We start from the raw sequence: 7904 nt of genomic DNA on the forward strand, positions 1-7904 counted from the left end.
TAGGTATAATTCATATCAAATTGATCAAAGAGACCAATGTTTTAGGAATAATCTTTGGCAACAAATGGACGTTTATTCCTGACATTAAAATTGTAATGCTTAAAAACTCCCGATATACCGAAGGTAGCTTCAGATGCTAAATGACGTGGACACCAACAAAGACTTCTCTATCACTGGAGAACATTGGTTATATCTAAGCGTCATTGTGGCTGTTTTTAAACATGCTTCACCTAGTATATTATATATTCAAGAAATTGACTCCATTCACCATTAAGGTCGAAGAAAGCTTACATGTGGAAGCTGATGATCATTGTCTTGAAATCATAGGGGTAAAACTGGCTCTGCAATATATTAGTAAACTCTATTCCAGTCCATCCAATCTCTGCATTTTACCTCCTCTGTACCTTGTATGATAAGACACCAAAGTCACTTACTCTATGTTGAGTCCGCATTCAACAACATATAACAGAAGCAAATATGTCTACAATTACTGATTTCAAACTGCCTGAAGTGTCACCGCAGCAGTCAAAACAACCTGATGTCAATTTATGATTAACGAACTTGAAACTAGGCCAATATAAATCTGCACATTGGACGTCAATGTCGACCACCACGTTTCCACACAGTGATTAAAACCAGCTATTGTCAATTCGTCAGAAGCATGTGGCAGCAAATATTGAATGAACAAATATGTAATGCGTTTCTTGTCATACAATCCTTGAGAGGGTATCATGCTCTCACTAATCTAGATCAAATGTGGTACTCTGCCTTGCGAACGGTTGAGAGGGAGCAACCTGGGGATTGGTCCCGCTTAGAGGCAATATGACTCTCTAAACCGGGTATTCGTTATGAACTGTGGTATGGTATCTCAATGGGTTCGCACTGTAAAACTGACAGAAGTCATGTGTGGTACACGAATAACCACGTTAATGTATTTGCATAATACTCTTGAATTCAAAACTCTCCCCACACAACCTCGATCCCATGCCGTCATTCAATACCGCCTATACAACAAGGCTACACTGAGTCTCGTAGATTGTATCCTTGATTACATTGCCAAGATCTTTGTACCAAGCGATATGGCAATTAATATGCTAGGAACTCGACATTGTGACTCTTTATGTCCAAAAATGGAAAGGACGGGAAATGAATATGTATTGTGATCGTTAATGACTACAATTCCAAACGTTGGTTGAGTTCTCGAGCATACCATGACTAGTTTCAATCAGTCCTTTCCAGCATTAGCAAAATTCTACTTGGTGTATTCCTAGAAAGTATACTCGGTAGTGCGCGTCAGTCGTCATGCTAAGAGTTACTAATACATTTTCTGCTAATATTGTGGAAAGGAGAGCATTCCAGATGATTCCAATTCTCATGCACTGGATTGTCTGGTCAAGACTCGATTATTTACAAACCGTCGTCAAATAGCTGGAACATGCTGAGTGCGGCGTTAAACAACAAACCAACCTACAGCCAACAGTAACGGGATCCGTCTCGCGTACTCGTTGAACTGAACTGAACTATAATTTTGTTATTGTTTCCTGTACAGTTGATAATGAACTCCCGGTTATTTATTGAACACAATCCGTCTAATTAGCTGTCTGTGTGTCTGGCTGATTTTCAGGCCTGATTGTTGCTGTATCAATCTTTGTTACAGCTGGTATAGCTTATATTGAACTGAATTGGTAAACAAGCGTACATATGCGTTGTAATTGAGTTCAGACTCTTTCGATACCTTAGTTTCTTTCACTGTACTCAGCTAATCATGAGTACTAACACAGTAGATTTGTACTCCTTTGTCTATTTTACTTTATTTATTGATATGAACACCTTGTCTCAAGAGCACAGTTCTGTAACAGACACAGTCCAAGAATATAAGACCGAATGAATGGATTTGGACAAAAAAAGAATCAATGTGAGTGATTACATGTCGGCAGTCATGAAACCTATTGAAACATCAGCAAACAACAAAAGGGGTCATGTCCTCTCTCACTTTGTTAACAGTCAATAACAGGGTTAGAACTTTTCCACAGTGTGAGTTTAGTTTTATGCCGCTTTTTGAACTATTCCAGCAATATCAGGCGGGGGACATCAGCAAGGGTCTTCTCACACTGTACCCATGTGAGGCATCGAACCCGGGTCTTCGTCGTGACGAACGAGCGCTTTACCCATTTGGCTACCCCACCGCCCCCTTTTCCTAAAAAGAATCTGGGTCAGAACACGCCAATATTGATTGATTGTAGGTTTTTGAGATTTACGTGCGCTTTCCAATATGATGCGTATTTCGCCCGCCAAGTCTTTCAGTGTGAGATCGAAAGAGGTGATAATGACGGAAAGACAGGGCAACATGTAGGAGTCGTTAGGGTTGCATAATTAATTTTTCTATGAATTTATGAGAGTGATTGAGTTTTGTTTTACGCCGCACTCAGCAATATTGAATTTATCAGAAGTCGCAAGGGAGAGGGAGCGGAAGTACAAAATGGCTTGGTTGATATTTGATGGGTTTTTTGTTTTTGGTTTTATGGTTACGTTTACTAACTGATTTGCGTATTGTGTGGATTGTAGTAGGACGTGTTCGGACGTTTCTGTTTCGTTGCAGTATGTGCATTTGTCTTTTGTGGATATTTTTTTTTGTGTGTAGATGGGACTTGAATTTTGTGTGACCTGTTTGTAATTTAGTTATCGCCCTGTCAGTGTGTCTGGATTTGTGGTTGATGTTTAAGTTCTTCAGTGCTTTTTGGAGTAGAATATTTAGTTAAGAATTTGCAGTTTACTTACTTTGCTAATGTGGGAAGATTTATTGTTTTCATAGTCTTTTGATTTTGTTTTTATATAAAGGTATGTTTGAGTGAGTGAGTATAGTTTTACGCCGCCCTCAGCAATATTCCAGCTATATTGTGGCGAACTGTAAATAATGGAGTCTGGACCAGAGAATCCAGCGATCAACAGCTTGAGGATCGATCTGCGCAGTTGGGAACCGATGACATGTGTCAACCAAGTCAGCAAGCCTGACACCCGATCCCGTTAGTAGCCTCTTACGACCATTTTGTATCGCATATCACTTATCTTATGCCTTCTCCAGTGGTATTTTTCCTTACTGATCAATCTGACACAGACACCGGGAACAATTAATCCAGAAGAAATGACCTGGAAATATTCTTGGAAGCGTAACAATAATGCTTGCATTGTTCATTCCCTATGCCCTTCCCGCAAAAATGATGATCATTCATATATTAGATGCATCCCAGGTAATATATAAATGATCAATAATTGTACCTTGAAGCATGAGAGTAGTCACGATATGGCTGAAATATTGCCGATGTGACTTTAAATCTTAACTCACTCACTCACTCATGAGAGCATTATCTATTGACATTAAGTATTGTGTCCTACGAACGGCTATTTAGCTGAAATATTGTTTGTAGCAGTATTTCAAAAATCCTTTTTTCAAAACTCGTAAAGATCCGGCTTAGAATTGATCTTCAGTACCCCATGCTTGTGGTAAGAGGCGACTGACGGGATCGGGTGATCAGACTCGCTGACGTGCTTGACACATGTCATCGTATCCCCATTGCGTACATCGATGCTCATGATGTCAGTCACTGGAATATCTGGTCCAGACTCGATTACTTGCAGACCATATAGCTGAACTATGGCGGAGTGTGGCCATAAATAACAAACACAAAAATTATATATTTTTTTCAAATGCCTCCGAACTTTGTTGTCGAGCTTGTTGTACGTGTCAAATTCCAGTTTTTTTCGAACTCACCTTCCTGTCCTTAGGAATCCCATCTTCTGTAGTGCTACATCTGGACCTGGTATAATCTCCCACAAGAAAATGTTTCATACCCGTCAGCTTACTGTAATTATTGTCACGCCAGGTTAGCAGTCTACCAAGACTAATGGCTGCTGAGTATATTCATTCATTAATGTTTAGTGCACCATTTGCACAGTATTTCCTTTTATTTCAAGGGGGCCGTGGGGTAGCCTAGTGGTTAAAGCGTTGGCTCGTCACGCCGAAGAACTGGGTTCGAATCCCCACATAAGTACAATGTGTGAAGCCCATTTCTGGTGTCCCCCGCCGTGATGTTGCTGGAATATTGCTAAAAGCGGCGTAAAACCAAACTCAGTCAGTTTTATTTCATGAAATGACAATTGAGTATGGCATGATGTTTTTCGTGAACAGTTTGACCCTGTTTATTTTCCTTAGCAACTGTCACGGCAAATGTTACTTAATGACATGTCTAAATCAATAATTAGAGTTGGTTCAGCTAATTAGTGAAACGATTAATCTATCACTGTTATTGATATTATAGTCTTCTTCATAAATATTCCAGCTTGGATCTATTTCCATCATAGATACGTATCAGTGACAGATGTAAACATTCAAACTACTTCGAGATACTGAATCAACATGACGCTTACAATGAGAAACCTTGTGCTCGCTGTTTTCTCTATCTTCCTACAAGGTATGTTTGCCATTACAAATTTTAAGGTCACTGAAAGAAGTTATGATTTCTTGTTTCCAAATTTGAATGAAACAACGTCAAAGCGAAGGTATTGTGTATTCAAAGTATGGGCGAATACAGTCCGATTTTGTTCCCTCCCTTTGACTTACCATAACTGGTGTCTTTATAGGAGAATGTACGATTTGTTTTGCACGCTCTTTGCTGGTACCACGTATAGGGCAAGAGATGTTTACCTTTCCACGAATAGGTCACATCAGCACTATTTGACACGTCAGCAAATATTGATCCACCAATAATGACATTTAGATCCTTAGCAATCTTGTTTAGTTTCATACTTAAAGAGCGACTAAAAATATGAACTTGAGTGAGTGTGTAAGTGAGTGAATATGGTTTTACACTGCTTTTGCAATATCGCGGCGGGGACAGTAGAAATGGGCTTCACACATTGTATCCAATATAGGGAATCGAATATATAGCATGTATGTACTGAATATTACCAGAAACAAGATGATACAATTACACCATAGTTTTACAGTGATTTAAATGTTTCATAACCTTGAAGAATTCATTTGGTAATAAACAACAATCCAAGTTAGGCCTGTTAACATACCTCGGCCCATTTGCGAATGTGCACATGTTGTCGGATATACTCCATGACATGCATGGTACAGAATGATGACTTTTTTTGGACATACAACTTCTTTTATTCTGCGAAGGGCCACATTAGAATATATATCGAAACGTCGCCCTTCACAGAATAAGTTGTATATCCATAAAAATTGTCATTATTCTTCATCAACTCAGACCCGTGAAGGTCCGGGTTAGAATGAACCTTCACTAGCCAATGCTTGTCGTAAGAGGCGACTAACGGGATCGGGTGGTCAGGCTCGCTGGCTTGGTTGACACATGTCATTGGATCCCAATTGCGCAGATCGATGCTCATGCTATTGATCACTGGATTGTCTGGTCCAGTCTCGATTTTTCACAGACTGCCACCATATAGCTGAAATATGCTGAGTGCGGCGTAAAACTAAACTCGCTCACTCATCAACTCAACTTCTAAAATGCCCATCAAAGAAGTCGTGCATGGTACACTAACAATCATCAGAAATAAACTTTCAATATATGCTGCCACATAGTATTATCAGACATTGAATTAGCCGCAGTGGGACATTGAATTAGGTGCACCGAAAACGTCACAGCTTGCATGTTAACCTCGTGTTACACGTTAACCCCGTGTCCAACGCAACCCATGAAGATCCTGGTTAGAATTGATCTTCTGTAACCACTGGATTGTCTGGTCAAGACTCGATTATTTACAAACCGTCGTCAAATAGCTGGTTCCCAATTGCGCAGATCGATGTTCAACCTCGTGTTACACGTTAGCCCCGTGTCCAACGCAACCCATGAAGATCCTGGTTAGAATTGATCTTCTGTAACCCATGCTTGTCTTAGAGGCGGATAACAGGATCGGATGGTCATATAACTGGATTATTGCTGAGTGTGGCGTTAAACAACAAACAAACAAACAACCCGTCCTACTTTGCGTGATGTAATTTCTGTTTATTTTATGCTTATTTTATGCAATTGGGATACGATGGCATGTGTGCTGAATCTGAAGATAAAAAGATACATGATGCATACTTTGGGGAAAGGATTAAAAAAAACCTTTCCAGTTCTTTCATCTTGTTTCACAAATGGTTCAACAGAAACAGATGAATACATCATCCCAAGTTGTCAGAAAACAAAACATTCAGTTATATGTATCTCACGGCTCAAGGGACCCGTGAAGATCCGGGTTATAATTTATCTTCATTAACCCATGCTTGTAGTGAGGGGCAACTAACGAGATCGGGGCCAGGCTCTCTGCCTTGGTTGACAAATGTCATCGTGTCCCAATTACGTAGATCGATTTTCGTGCTGTTGATCACTGGACGGTCTGGTAGTGTGCAATTTTTCACAGTCCGCCGCCATATAGTTTTAATATTGTGCGGCGTCAACCTAAACTCACTCACTCACAGTTCAAGGGAACAAATCAATCAGATACATGTACCCTTTTCAAACGGAATCTATATATGAGGACGCTATGAGAATATTTGATAATATTACAATACTTTGTTACGTAGCCTAGATTTGAGGACATCACATAATAGGTATATAGAAAGTATTCACATACTAGATTTGATAGTGTGTGTTCACCTAAAAACATACCAATGATTTTTGTCTTATTTTACTGTTTCACTACCTAATCCATATCATTATGCCAATCATATGGCGATGTAAGCAGAACCCCTTTTCTTCAACAAGACATTCTGTTCCGTTGATGCCTCGGATAAGTGTTTCTGCTACTGTTGTTCCTGATGTAATGTTGAAATATTTTTTAGTACCATCGAAATAACCGGGCATTTTGAAGCCTGAACGAATGGTTAATAATGACATTCTTGACGCAATGTATTCAAAACCATGAATCAACGTATGTGCAATGTCCCTTTCTTGTGTCAGGAAAGTCCACGGTACGACAGTGAGCAAGTATGAATGTTTCAAGATGTTGTACGCCACTCCTTCCATTTCTACTTCCATTTCTACAATGACGGCATCCATCCGTACGTCCATCCATCTATACACACAGACACGCACTTATTCACCACTCTTTGTTCTATGACAGTTAGGTACACAAATCAATTTAGAGAAGTTGGATCGTCAATCTTCGCAAGCTGGGTACGATGGCTGAAATACATGCTCTGTCATCGTATCGCATGGTGACAATATTTTATTTTATGCATTAACAAAGTCATCGACAGTGGGCACCCTTTTCCTTTACGACAAACATGGGCTATCAAAAGTCAGCTGAAGTCCGGAGCACCCACCGACAAATCTGTGCTAATATGGAGATTCGAATTTGGATGGTTGCACACAAATTGTTATAGTGTCTGATCTAATTTCATTTTGAATGAAACATGTTTGCATTACTGTACTTTCAGGTGGTTTCGTAAACAGGGCGGAGAACATTATGCTGACAAAGCCCAGTAGACTCAACAGTGTTTACTGGAATGCCGAAAATGCCAATGATGGTAACCCCGGATCCTTACCGGCTAGAACCTGGTCCACTGTGAATCCCTACTGGCAGGGAGATCTACAGGGATACTTCACTGTCCACAACATCTCAGTTACGCGTGACGTCTTCTATGGCCATGGTGAGTCGTATATAAAATTACTTGAATATTGTCCACTTAAAAGTGTATGTTCAGTCTTAAGTAGTACAGATGCAAGCATATGCTGCATTACAAATTTGATATCACACTGTACTCCGAGTTAAATTAACCATTCAGACCTACATATAATTCCAAACGTTGCTTGACATGGAAAGTCATATCTTTACAGTTTATGTTCTTGTGAAATTCTTTATGTTTGACTGCACGCTGCTAATCACAGATG

General features: G+C 39.8%; 1 protein-coding gene across 1 annotated transcript in view; it reads right to left on the reverse strand.

Annotated features, from left to right (window-relative positions):
- The window catches only part of LOC124270999, a 29358-nt gene extending 21727 nt beyond the window's left edge, over positions 1-7631 (reverse strand). Inside the window, exons 1-2 of the mRNA XM_046706066.1 lie at positions 7627-7631; positions 4436-4441 (exon numbers count right to left, since the gene is read on the reverse strand). The gene's annotated coding sequence lies outside the window, so the exon portion shown is untranslated. The remainder of the gene's footprint in view (positions 1-4435; positions 4442-7626) is intronic.
- Between the last annotated feature and the right edge of the window lie 273 nt (positions 7632-7904).

The sequence above is a fragment of the Haliotis rubra genome, unplaced genomic scaffold, assembly GCF_003918875.1.
Source record: "Haliotis rubra isolate DU_JTF1 unplaced genomic scaffold, ASM391887v1 Scf1021, whole genome shotgun sequence".
Classification (NCBI taxonomy): domain Eukaryota; kingdom Metazoa; phylum Mollusca; class Gastropoda; order Lepetellida; family Haliotidae; genus Haliotis; species Haliotis rubra.